The sequence below is a fragment of the Dipodomys merriami genome, unplaced genomic scaffold (assembly GCF_024711535.1).
Source record: "Dipodomys merriami isolate MVZ:Mamm:240054 unplaced genomic scaffold, mDipMer1.0.p SCAF_11, whole genome shotgun sequence".
In the NCBI taxonomy this organism is placed as follows: Eukaryota; Metazoa; Chordata; class Mammalia; order Rodentia; family Heteromyidae; genus Dipodomys; species Dipodomys merriami.
The window spans coordinates 14,445,633-14,459,471 of record NW_027202382.1 but is presented as its reverse complement, the minus strand read 5'-3'; the positions used below and the strand labels follow the sequence as shown (position 1 = coordinate 14,459,471).

The 13,839-nt window shown below is 39.5% G+C and overlaps 1 non-coding gene across 1 annotated transcript; it reads right to left on the bottom strand.

Annotated features, from left to right (window-relative positions):
* Window positions 1-9,665: 9,665 nt before the first annotated feature.
* Window positions 9,666-9,827, bottom strand: LOC138822424 (U1 spliceosomal RNA). Its single transcript, XR_011370450.1, has one exon. It is a non-coding gene; the product is annotated as a U1 spliceosomal RNA (small nuclear RNA).
* Between the last annotated feature and the right edge of the window lie 4,012 nt (window positions 9,828-13,839).

Here is a 13,839-nt window from a genome sequence, read left to right as displayed (position 1 = left end):
GCCCCAGGACTTGGCTATTCCCACCTCTTGGTCAGGACATTCTCGATTACATTAAAGGTCCCATTCTAGTCAGTAGGTGTTTGATCAGGAGTGTGAGTGTGATGACATTAGGTGCAGTGTCACTGGTTCATGACAGCCGATGTCTCTGTTGCTGTGGAGGAACAAAACATATACCTATATGACACTGAGGATTTTGTATTATTTAAGGCAGATAGAAATGTAATTGCCTTCTTTGGTTGAGTGGGTAACTTTCAGTAATATTTAATAAAATAACACATTGTGGGGGGGCATACAAGCTTAGCTTTTTTTGATCAAGGCTGGTACTCTCCCATTTGAGCCACAACTCCACTTCCTGATTTTTGCCAGCTAATTGGAGATATGAGTCTTCTATGAGTCTTTACTGTCTGGTCTGTCTTTGAACCTTGATCCTCAGATCTCAACCTTCTGAACAGCTAGTATTACAGGCATGAACTACTGATACCCAGCAAAATAACACATTTTATATAAGAATAACAATAAACTTAAATTTGCAATCATAGCAACATGTTATTTGCAGGACATAGATAAAATTTGATGTATGTATATAGCTTTAATTACCTTTTTTTTTCTTTTTTGGTCATGGGGCTTGAACTCTGGGCCTGGGCACTATCCCTCAGCAGTTCAGCTCAAGGTGAGCACTCTACCACTTGAGTCACAGCACCACTTCCAGTTTTCTGAGTAGTTTACTGGAGATAAGAGTTTCACGGACTTTCCTGCCTGGGCTGGCTTTGAACTGTGATCCTCAGATCTCAGCCTCCTGAGTAGCTAGGATTATAGGCCTGAGCCACTGACACCCCACTTAATTATCTTTAAGTAGCTATACAAACAAGTTTTAATTCAACATGTCAGTTTATGAGTACAATGTGTTTTTATCAATGTCGTCCATCATTTTTCCTTCTATCTATCCCAGCACTACCACAATCATATGTATGTTATATATATAATAGACATTTGTGTGTGTATGAAAGAGAGAGAGAGAGCACACACAGCTGGGCATGGTCCCTGAACTATTTTGATCACAGCTAGTGCTCTACCACTTGAGCCACAGCTCCAGTTTTGGATTTTGGTGGTTAACTGGACTTTCCTGTCTGGGCTGGCTCTGAGCCATGACCCTTAGATCTCAGCTTTTGAGTTGCTAGGATTGCAGGTATGAGCCACCAGCACTGGGCTAATCATATTTTTTGAGGCAGAATCTTGCTATGTAGTCAAGACAGGCTTTGAACTTTCTATGTAGCCCAGGCTGGCTGCAAACTCACAATCTTTTATTCTATTTCTGGGTTTACAGGTATTCAACACCACACCTGGCTCAAAATGCAATTATTACAAAAAGCTTTATATGCATATTACCAATTAAAAACATTACTTTCCATATTTATTTACACGTTCTCCCATCTTTTATTCTTATTACTATTATTAACCACTACATTTTACTGAGAATCTAGTGTATATCAAGAACTATTAGGAGGGTTTTTTTTTTTTTGTTTGTTTTTTTGGTGTTTTTTGTTGTTGTTGTTGTTTGGCTTTTTGTTTAGTTAGTTTTTCCCCGAGGCTTGAACTTAAGGCCTGGCACTGTCCATGCCCCCCCCCCCCCCCCCCAGCCCAAAGCTAGTGTTCTACCACTTAAGCCAGAGATCCACTTTCAGCCTTTTTGGTAGTTTTAGTGGTAGTGGAGATAAGAGTATCAGTGACTTCCTGCCCTGGCTGACTCAGATCTCGGCCTCCTGAGTAGCTAGGATTACAGGCATGAGCCATCTGTGCCCAGCTTTAAAAATTGACACAGCTGGCCGCTGGTGGCTCACGCCTGTAATCCTAGCTACTCAGGAGGCTGAGATCTGAGGATCGCAGTTCAAAGCCAGCCTGGGCAGGAGAGACTGTGAGACTCCTATCTCCAATAAACCACCAGAAAACCAGAAGTGGCACTGTAGCTCAAGTGGTAGAGCACTGGCCTTGAGCTGAAGAGCTGAGGGACAGCGCCCAGGCCCAGAGTTCAAGCCCCAGGACTGGAAAAAAAAAAAATTGACACAGTCATTATGCTTATTTATAGGATAGCATGTGATATTCTAATACATTACTCATTGGATATATATTTATATCAGTGTAAACATATCTGTCTCTCAAACATTTTTTATCTCCTTCTGGTAAAAACGTTCAAAATCCATTCTTCTGGTTTTTGTTTTGTTTTGTTTTGTTTTTAGACTATACTCCTGTTGTGTGACAGTCTTAGCTTTCAGTAAGGTATTTTGGAGTATGTTTTTTAGGAAGGTTATATTTTCAATTATTTTTTATTAAGGAATGTTTTGAATATATTGTAACTGTAAGAGAATAACTTTTTCCCACAGACCTGTCACCTAACTTAACATTTAGCATTTTTGGATAATCTTGTTTCTCCTATAACCTCATAGTATTTCCACCTAAATATTCTAGAAATCAGTTATACCAATAAAGATTTCAGCGTACATCTGAAAATATGCAAACTTTAAAAATGATCAAGCTGTTGTAATTAAACCTAGAAGGGTCATAATAGTTTCTTAATATCATTAAATATCCAATTAATGTTTAAATTCTTCTCATTGGCTTACACACTTTTATTTTTACAGTAGAAATCAGAATACAAATACAACCCATAAACTGCAATTACTTGAAATACCTCTAAAGTCTCTTTAAATAGGTAAGTTCTGTTCCATTGCTATTTTCCTTAAAAATTTGTTGTTGAAAAAAATTAGATCATTTGATTATAGTCTTGAATCTGTTGATTGCATCCCTGTGGTTTTATCATGTTCACTTTTCCTCTATATTTTCAGTAATTTGGAGTTATATAACAAGTACTTAAAAATTGTTTTTGTTGAAAAGCATTGGCTCTTTTTGGGCCCAGGAATTAATTAGAAGCAGGAGAAAAGCTAGACATCCTAATACCTGTCTTTGCTCTTAGCCATTCTCTCTGCAGTCATTTTGCAATCATTTGGAATCCAGGAAGGCCAGGACTTATTTATAACATACTTTTAAGAAAGGAAAGAGAAAGCTGCCCCCAAAGTGGGGAATCTCAGAGCTTTTACCAAACCAGTGGAAACAACTTCTCTGGAACCCTTCGAAACCAGACAATTCCTGTGACCGGGACTGTTTATATATAGCTCTTCCTTATGTCCCTAATTCCTTGTGTGTTTAAAACAACAGTTCATGTCTATATCCTGAAGAAAACCTAAGATTCTGTCTTTTTCTGCTGTCCATTCCATGTAATAAATCTTTTTTACTATCTTTCATCATCTATCTTTATTTTTTATATAGGGGTGAGCAGACAAACTTGACATGGAACTTTGGATTTTGGTCCTGGGGTGGGGGAAGGGGAGAGGAAGAGGGTGTCTGAAAACTTTAGTTTCAAGGATTTGACCCAATTTATGTTCAATCCTTTATAGCAAGAATATATATATATATATATATATATATACATATGTATGTATATATATATATATATATATATTTTTTTTTTTGTCAGTCATGGGTCTTAAACTTGAGGCCTGGGCACTGTCCTTGAACTCTTCAGCTCAAGGCTAGTGCTCTACCACTTGATTAATTGGAGATAAGAGCCTCATGGACTGGGCTGGCTTTGAACTATGATCCTCAGATCTCAGCCTTCTGAGTAGCTAGGATTACAGGAATGAGCCACCAGCACCTAGCTGCAAGAATATTTTTGTAGGTGATATTATATATTTCCTTCGGAATAATATCTGGTTACCTGTTTATAATGTCAATAGTGTAGGATGATTAATGACTACTTCTATTAATTCATTTTAGTTTTCAAGATTTGGAGCTTCCTCCAACCCAACAATACTGTGGACTTAAATCATTTTTTTGCTGAAGAGCTGAGGGACAGCGCCCAGGCCCAGAGTTCAAGCCCCACGACCGACAAAAAAAAAAGAAAAGAAAAGTCCTTCTCTTACTAAATTGCTTTTGCACCATTGTGAAAAAAAAATCATTTTCAGCTAAGCAAGAGTACAATGCCCTGAGTTCAAGCCCTAGCTCTGACACTCATGAACACACACACATTCACACACAGCATTTACACATACAAAATTATTTCTCTATATGTATATATCTATCTGTGGATTTTGTTTTGTTCTATTATCAATCAGCTTGCTGGAGTATTTTTTCTCTATTCAGAGATCACAAGTAGGTGAGGATTAGTTCTTCTAGTATTGGTAGAGTAAGCCAAAGGCTTACGAACTGAACAGACATACTCAGAGCTCAGAGCTCCAAGTTCTAAGAATTACAGGCTTGTGGCTGTAGGTGCTCAGGTTAGAAGCTCATCACTCTGGTCTTAGAATGCCCAGGGTGCTGCACTCAGCAACTAATGTAAACCTCAGAAATTAGCAGCAGCTAGTGGTAGCAAGTCAACACCAGCTAGTATTGCAGCTCTAAAGCTTTGTGGTTGTGAACCATGACTCTGGTCACACAGCTAGTATCATAGTTATCATGTTGCAGGTGTTGAGACTCTTGGCTCTTACAACCATTAGACTTATATCTCTTAGGCTTTGGGTACCAGGACCATTGGTCTTTAAGACTGGGAAAATCCCTGGAACTCTTCCAGCAACCAAGGTCCACATTCCTCTTCTTTAGTTCTGCCCAGCCTTCTCTATACTTCCATCATCCTTTATTATCTCTGGAACTCTTGCCACTTTCTTGCCAATACTGCTGGTGCTGCTGCCGCCACCATCTCCTCTTCATATTACCAGCTCAGTCTGCTCTCCCCATAATTAAGGTCATATATAGGTAAGAGGATGCCATTTGGGAGAGGCTTTTTATTGCGTCTAACATTGCAATACCACAGGGCAGCATAGTTAGACGTCTCCTGACTGACTTGAAAAAAGTGAGCTGAACTGCCTGCTTATGTGGCTAGAATGGGTGTGTGGGGCAGTGGAATAGCATGCAAATGAAGGCTTATATTTGCACCAATCATAGTACTGCTTCTAACTCCACCAATCAAGGGGCCCACATAGAGTCTTATATAGGTATCAATCACAGGGCCTGCTTCTCATTCCATCTTGAGTGAGAATAGCTGCAGTACTTATTTTGTCCGGAATACTGCCTTTCAAAGTTGGTGCAGGTTTGTCTGGAGATTGTGACTGGAGCAAGGCCTTCTGCATCCAGAATCATGTGTACCGAACAACCAGGCTATCATGAGGGCAGTCTGGCTGGTGTTCAGAGAAGAGACTGACAGTTCCCAGCTCCAGACTGCCACGCATCCAGGCAGAGTCCATCTTCTGCCATTCAAAAGCTTGAATGATCTGCTCCAGTGATTTTTTCACACTCACAGAAAAACACTATAAGGTGTTTACAATAAAGATTTAAAATTCAAAGCAAAACTAACATTCTCCACAGCTATGAACAATTTCATCGCATGTAACAATGTTTGATAATGCTATACTGCTGCCCTAGTTCTCTAACGAAGAGTTGGGTCCTTCTGAGCTATTTCAGTTCCACTGCTGTATTTGTCAGTCTTTCTGCCTGTCTCATACTGTTTTGACTACTATACCTTTAAAAGTCAAAACTGTATTCCAAGGTTAGTCTTCTTTGTCAAAGTTGATTTTGTTGCTATACTAACTTTAGAATCAGATGATCAATTTCTACAAAACAGCCTACTGGGAGTTTTATAAGGATTGCACTGAATCTAAAGATCAGTTTGAGGAGTAAAGACATCCTAACAATATTAAGTTCTCTGAACAAGTTATCTCTCTCCAGTGTGAATATCTTTAAATTTCCTGAGAAGTATTTTATAGTTTTTAGTGCCGAAGTCTCCCACATCTTTTGTCAGATTTATCTTTAAATTTATCAAGGTTTGTAGTGTTATTATAAATGGCATTTTATTTTATTTATTTATTTATTTATTTTTGTCGCTCGTGGGGTTTGAACTCTCGACCTGAGTGCTGTCTCTCAGCTCTTCAGCTCAAGGCTAGCACTCTACCACTTGAGCTACAGCGCCACTTCCAGTTTTCTGGTGGTTTATTGGCGATAAGAGTTTCACAGACTTTCCTGCCTGGGCTGGCTTTGAACTGCGATCCTCAGATCTCAGCCTCCTGAGTAACTAGGATTACAGGTGTGAGCCACCGGCGCCCGGCTATAAATGGCATTTTAAAACTTAACAACTTGTGATTGTTGCAAATACATAAAATTTAATCGGTTTGGCATTACAGGATGGAATAGGAGAAACCCTAGGTCTCCTTGGCACAGGCCCAAATTTTCTTAATAGAGACCCAGAAACACAACAAATCAAAGAAAGGTTGGACAAATGAGATTGCATAAAATTGCAGAGCTTCTGCATGGCAAAGGACATAGCTAGCAAGATCAATAGAAAACCCACGGATTGGGAGAAGATCTTCACTAGCCATACAACAGACAAAGGTCTCATATCTAAAATATACCTGGAACTCAAAAAATTAAATCCCCCAACAACAAATCTTCAAAGAAACAACTGCCAAATAAATAAGTGGGCTAAAGACTTAAAGAGAAACTTCTCTGAAGAGGAAAGAAGGATAGCCAATAGACACATGAAGAAATGCTCAACCTCTCTAGCCATAAAAGAAATGCAAATCAAAACAACATTGAGATACCACCTCACCCCAGTTAGAATGGCTATAATCAAGAACTCTAATAACAACAGATGCTGGAGGGGATGTGGACAGAAAGGAACCTTACTGCATTGTTGGTGGGAGTGTAAACTTGTTCAACCACTTTGGAAAGCAGTATGGAGGTTCCTCAAAAGACTCCACATAGAGCTCCCCTATGACCCAGCAATCCCACTTTTGGGCATTTACCCAAATGATCACAAACAAGACCACACTAAAGCTACCAGCACAACTATATTTATTGCAGCATTATTTACCATAGCTAAGATAGGGAACCAACCCAGATGCCCCTCAGTAGATGAATGGATCAAGAAAATGTGGTATATACACAATGGAATTCTATGCCTCCATCAGAAAGAGTGACATTGCCCCATTTGTTAGGAAATGGAAAAACTTGGAAAAAATTATATTAAGTGAAGTAAGCCAGGCCCAAAGAAACATAGGTCCCATGGTTTCCCTTATTTGCAATAACTAGTATATGTCTGAGTCAAGCAGGAAAGGTCAGATAAATTGATTTTAGGGAAATGAACCCCAAGATAAGTACTCAAATTTTTTTCTTTCATGCGATTGTTTCTAACATATTTATAAGATTATTTCTTTGTTGCTTTGTATGTCCCTCCTCTATGGTATAACCCCTGCGTTCACTGTATTTGATATTGGTATAATTTGTGGAAGGGAAAGAAAAAACAAATCGTTTAAATAGGGATCCAGGTGGACCATTGCACCAATGAGATGTACAAGTGGTTATGTCAAAAAACAAACTTTACAACTTTGGTGGAGGGGGGCGTGGGCACGGGTGGATTGGGCGGAGGGGGGAGGGTAAATGGGAAGGAAAGGGAAGGGGAAACAGGAGGAGGCAACAATGCTTGATAAGAGATGTACTCATTACCGTGCCCATGTAATTGTAAACCCTCTGTACAGTATTTTCACAATGAAAAAAAATTTTTTTATTGGTTTGGTTTTTTTTTTTTTCTTTGCTGTACTGGGATTTGAATTCACCACCTCACACTTTCTAGGCAAGCACTCTACCACATACTCCACATTCCCAGCCTTTTTTGTTTTAGGTTTTTGTTTGTTTTGTTTTCTAGGTCTCAGAATTTTCCCTAAGACTAGCCTCACCACAGGCCACAATCCTCCTACCTACAACCTCTTTTGTAGCTGGGATCAGCCCTGTACCACTGAGTTCAGCTAGTGAGAACTTTGGTCCTGTGGATCTTTGCCTCCTAGTAGCTGAGATTACAGGCATGAGTTATCACATCTGGCCACCAGTAGCTTTTTGTACAGTTATCCTGCATCTTTTAACTTTTTAAAACTCACTTAGACCTTATTTATTAGACCTTTTTTTAGTATATTTTATCACATTTCTATATAAACAATCATGCTATTTGCAAAATCAGGTAGTTTTACTTATTCCTTTTTAACACTGGCTATTCTTTTCCTGAACTGGTCAGAACCTCCATTACAATGTGGAAAATAATTATTGAGTAAATAATCTAAATGATCTAAAGTGAGAAAGTGTTCAGTCTTCAACCATTAGGAAGTTATTTAGAGATGCTCTTTATCTGTGGAAATTCCTTTTCATTTTGAGCTTGTAAATTTTGTGTGTGCGCCAGTTCTAGGGTTTGAACTCAGGACCTGAGTGCTGTCCTTTAGCTTTTGCACTCAAGGCTGGTGCTCTACCATTTGAACCATAGTTCCACTTCTGGCTTTTATTGGTTAATTGGAGGTAAGAGTCTCAGGGATTTTCCTTTTTGGGTGGTCTTCAAACCATGATCCTCAGATCTCTACCTCCTAAGTAGCTAGGATTAGAAGTTTGAGTCACTGGCACCTGGCTGTAATTTTTTTTTTTTTTTTTTTTTGTCTCATGGGGCTTGAACTCTGGGCCTGGGCGCTGTCCCTGAGCTCTTCAGCTCAAGGCTAGCGCTCTACCAGTTGAACCACAGTGCCACTTTCAGTTTTCTAGTGGTACATTGGAGATGAGTTTCATGGATTTTCCTTCCAGGGCAGGCTTTGAACCATGATCCTCAGATCTCATTCTCCTGAATAGCTAGGATTACAGGCGTGAGCCACAGGTGCCTGTAAATAATTTTTTTTTTACGAGGAGTGGGTGCCGGATTTTGTCAAATGCTTCTTCTACATTTGTTTTGTTTTATTTTTCTATGCTGGAGATAAAATTCAGGGCCTTGCACATACTAGGCAAGTGCTTCACTACTGAGCTACATCCCCAGCTGCCATTTCTGCTTTTATTGAACTGATCATATATTTATTGTTTTTCTAAGTTTGTTGGCAGAGTTGTTACTAGATTCCAGTTGCGTTCTCAGTTCTTGAGAGAGAAGATTTCAAGCAAGATTCATAGCATAATGAAAGTTTATTAAGTGAAAAGCTTCTGAGGTAAAGTAAGGAGATACTCTAATAGAAGAGAGTGAGTCATCTAAGTAAGATTATAGATTTTCATTTTTGTGTATCTCAGCTTTATCAGGGCTTAAGAAGAAATTTGTAGCGACTCATAAATCTGTCAAGACAGCACTGGGCTTCCTACCTGTTTCATTTGGAGTGATCCTCTGCTTTAGAGCAAAATCTTGTTTATATGCAAAACTATTATCCAGAAATGTCCTCCCTTTGTAATTTTTTTTGCATCTTTTCATCTTCTATTTACTGGTTTCTTTTTATCTAGTTTTATTGACTGAACTCTCCTCAAGACAGAATAAAACAAGTAAAGATTACCTGTCTGTCCACACATAGCTGGAGATAGGCAGACTTTCTTGCCAGATGAAATTGTAAAAATGGTCTTGAACATGTTTTCCCCTGCTTTGGTATTATATGAGTTACAGAATTTTACATTTTAGCTTGGGCTGGTTAAGATAATAAAATCCCCAAAAAACTCTGAACAGCAAAACTGTCTTTAGGAGGAAGGCAATGGGAGAGAAAATATACCAAGAGCCCAAAGTCTTTACCCAGTAGTTATAGTTTAGTTAGGATACAAAACGTCCTCCTTTAAGATTTTTTTCCCAGGGGAGAGCGCGAACACAGTTCCCCACTACCACAGACTATGCGGCCGGGTTTCCCACATTTGGGGAAATGGCAGGGGTTAGCACATCCGGAGTGCAAGGGATCAGCCTCGCCTGGAAAACCACCTTTGTGATCATGGTATCTCCCCTGCCTCTCTCTTTTTTTGCATCTTTTCAATCTTTTTATATACAGTTTTGCGGATATAAACACAATAATAAAATATTTGGTAGAATTCACTAGTGAAGAAACATAGGCCTAAAGTTTTCCTTGTGCCAAGAAGTTAAATACAAATGCCATTTATTTAAGTGTGTGTGTGTGTGTGTGTGTGTGTGTGTGTGTGAGAGAGAGAGAGAGAGAGAGAGAGAGAGAGAGAGAGAGAGAGAGAGAGAGAGAGAGAGTCCTAGGGTTTGAACTTAGGGCCTTGTACTTGCTAGGCAGATGCTCTATCACTGGAGTTACACTCTTGATTTTAGAGTTTTGGTGTGTGTTTTCTTTTGTAACAGCCTGGGGCACAAACTCAGGGCCCCTGAGCTTTTGTGCTCAAGGCTAGCACTCTACCACACTCTACCAAGTGAGCTACAAATCCACTTCCAGGTTATTTTGTGTGTGTGTGTGCTTGACTGGAGATAAGAGTATCACAGACTTTCCTGCCTGGCTGGCTTTCAATTGTGATCTTCAGCTCTCAGCCTCCTAAGTAGCTAGGATTACAGGTGTGAGCCACCAGTGCCTGCTTGCTTTAGTTATTTTTGATAGGGTCATACTTCTTGATCCAGGCCAGCCTCAACCATAATCTTCCTACCTTTACCTCCCTCCTCACTGGATATAGGTATGAGCCACCATACCCAGCTTGTCTTTTGAGGTTGAGTAATGCTAACTTCCCCTTCCTCTGTTCTTGGAACCACAATCGTCTCATCTCTGAGATGAGACATCACATCAGGTTGAGCCATCACATTTGGCTTGAGAAAATTTCAATAGTTTGCGTTTTCTGTGTCTTAGTCCATTTTTTTTTTACTGTTATGCAGAGTATATCAGATAAAGTTAATTTTTTTGTATGGCAGTCATGGGGCTTGAACTCAGGGCTTGGGCTCTGTCTGTGAGCTTTTCTACTCAAGGCTAGTACTTAACCACTAAAACCACAGCTCCACTTCTAGCTTGTTGGTGGTTAATTGGAGGTAAGAGTCTCATGGACTGCACAGGCTGGCTTTGAACCATGAGTCTCCTATCTCAGCTTCCTGAGTAGCTAGGATTATAGGTATGAGCCACAAGCATCTAGCAGAGGTTATTTTTGAATTGTTATTATAAAGGTGAGGTACAGAAGGCTTACAGTTACATAAGTCTTGTAGCGGGTACATTTTTTGGACAATATCACTCCTTCCCTCACTTATTCCCAGTTTTTCCCTCACCCCCATCCACAAGTTGTATAGTTCATTTTCAACATAATAAGGTCAATTTTTTTAAAACCAGAAGTTTATTCTCTCATTTCTGGAGGCTAGGAAGTCCAAAATAAAGTACCAGCATTTGATTAAAAAAAAAAAAAAAGTCTTCTTGCTGTATCCTCATATGTCAAAAAGTGCAAAAAAGAAAAAAAGGCAAAAAGAGGTTGAATGCTGTGGCCACATAGGACAGAAAAACAGGAGAGAGAGAGAGAGAGAGAGAGAGAGAGAGAGAGAGAGAGAGAGAGAGAGAGAGAGAGAGAGAGAGAGAGAAACTCTCTCTGTATTCTGAGGATTAACTTTCTGAATACACAAAATTTGAGGGAACATATTCAAGCCACAACAGTCCATTTCACTAAGTTGTCAATTTTGATTCACTTTCAGAGACATGTACTTCTCTTATGGAAATCTTAGTAAGCCCAAGGAACCTAGCTAAGAAATTTGATTTGATTTATGCCAGACCAAAGACCACATCTCACAAAAAGGGGATCTTCATAAAGACAGAATCCTTTATATTCTAAGAAGTTATAGTAAAATAGGGAAAAGAGGAGACATAAAGAAGGCAAATAAATATATAATAGGATCATAATTTAAGTGGGAGACTCATTAGAGTCTCATCAATGCCTAATAATAGAGACTTGTTGGGTTTTAGAGACCAGTTATTCCCAAATGTACATGGATAACCTAGTACCCTATAGCTTAAGGATTAAGTTTAATACTTAATATATAGGTTGCTGGACTCTGCTTCTAGAGATTTTAATTTATTAGGTCTGGGGCGATGCCAAGAAATATTTTTTTGCAAGCTCTGAGAGATCCTGATATGAGGTCAGTATTGAGAGCCACTAGAACAGACTGCCAGGCAGCGAGACTTACAGAATTGTTCAATGGGCATGTGCTGCCCTCTAGTGCCCAGAAATTCTGGCTGTGGGAATGAATAAAGATGCTATTGCATAAAAAATTAGTGATTGGTCTCTGTCCCAGTACCTTGGTATATCTGAAGTGTTCACTGGTATTTTCTGACTATGACACACACTCAAACTCATTCCTAAGGCTAATACAGAGGGACAAGACTCACATTACTAGCATGTCTATCAGGATTTTTTGCTTAGAAAGCTGTATGACCGGTAACACTGATAGGAAGAAATTCTACTACAATAATTGAGTCATTGCAGCATTATAATGGAAGTAGTGACTTTGGAAAATTTCCTACAAGCAAATTTTAGAGACTTAAGCAAATTTCCTATAGTTGGGTAGGCCTCCAGTATTCACAAAGGCTTTCCATGTGCTTTATCTCCCTTTTTCAAACCATGAATCCTAAGTGTTGGGTAATGTTGGAGGTATGCCTTCACATCACCAGGGCCATGAAGCTAACATGTTCACACTTGTGCTCAAAGTGTCACAATTGGTTCCAATGGTGGAACTAATGCGGTTGAAAGGGGGGGGGGATTATATCACAGCTAAAGGTGTTCAAATTCAGATTTTCAAAAGCAACTCATAGTCAAAACATGCTAGATTCAACCAAAGATTCACAAGTTTGACAACTCTCAGTCAAAAATCTTGGCAGTAACATCTCTATGAACAAGCCCAATGAATAACACTGGAAAATAAAGCCTTGGATAGCATCAAAATGAGCCTCATTGCTGTCTATGGAAGGCAGTGTTTAAAATCAGTACTGTCTCAATCTAAGTCATACAAAGTTTGAAGGCTGAAATCCTTTGGTTAATACTATCACCCATCCTTTAATTTGTTCAATTTTTTCCTGTCTCATCCCAAATTTTTAACTTTATGCAAGTTTTTTGAGGGGAGAGCTGTCCCGAGATTTGAACTCAGAGCCTCAGTGCTGTCCTGAGTTTTTTTGCTCAAAGCTAGTGAGTGCTCTATCACTTGAACCACAGATCCACTTCCAGAAATATTTAGAAGTACAGTAGCTTTGTGCGCTTTTCTTGCCATATTACCTGATCCTCTTACTGAACCTTTCAATCGTAGCCTATGACATCCTGAGACTCGACAATATGATGCCTGTGTGATTTCTTTCTTTTTTTTATTGTCAGTCATGGAACTTGAACTCAGAGCCTGGGTGTTGTCCCTGAGCTTTTTTGATCAAGGCTAGCGCTCTTCCACTTGAGCAACAGCATCACTTCCAGCTTTTCCTGAGTTGTTTATTAGAGATGAGTCTTTTCTGTCCAGGCTGGCTTTGAACCGAGATCTTCAGATCTAAGTCTCCTGAGTAGGTAGGATTATAGGTGTTAGCTACCAGCACCTGGCATTGTGTACTTTTTAGTTATCTTCCCAGTAAAGATAATGTAGTTCATGGAATTCCTTTCCTTCCACTTGGCCTTTCTCTCTTCCTCCCTTCCTCCTTCCCTCCATCCCTCCCTCCCTCCCACTTCTCTTTCTTACTCTCGCTCTCTCTTTCAATCTCTCTCTCTGTCTCTTTCTTGTGCTTGCAGTGGACATAAAGAGTCAGTTATCTGGAATCAGGGGCCAGACTACTGAATTAGAAAGTTGAGCATGGTACAGTGAGAAGAGAGTGAGGATGAAGGTGTATGTGGTCTGTGACTGTGACATCTCTTTTTCCAAGCTATACAACCTAGACAGATAACCAGACACCCTCCTCTAAACACTGGCTGACCATGTGAGTTTCTTTAAGACAGACAAAGGTCTATAACTCTGTTCTTACTTTGTGGAATGGAAGGGCTTTGTGATGTCACTTCTGTGAGGCAGAGATGACAAAGTCTAGA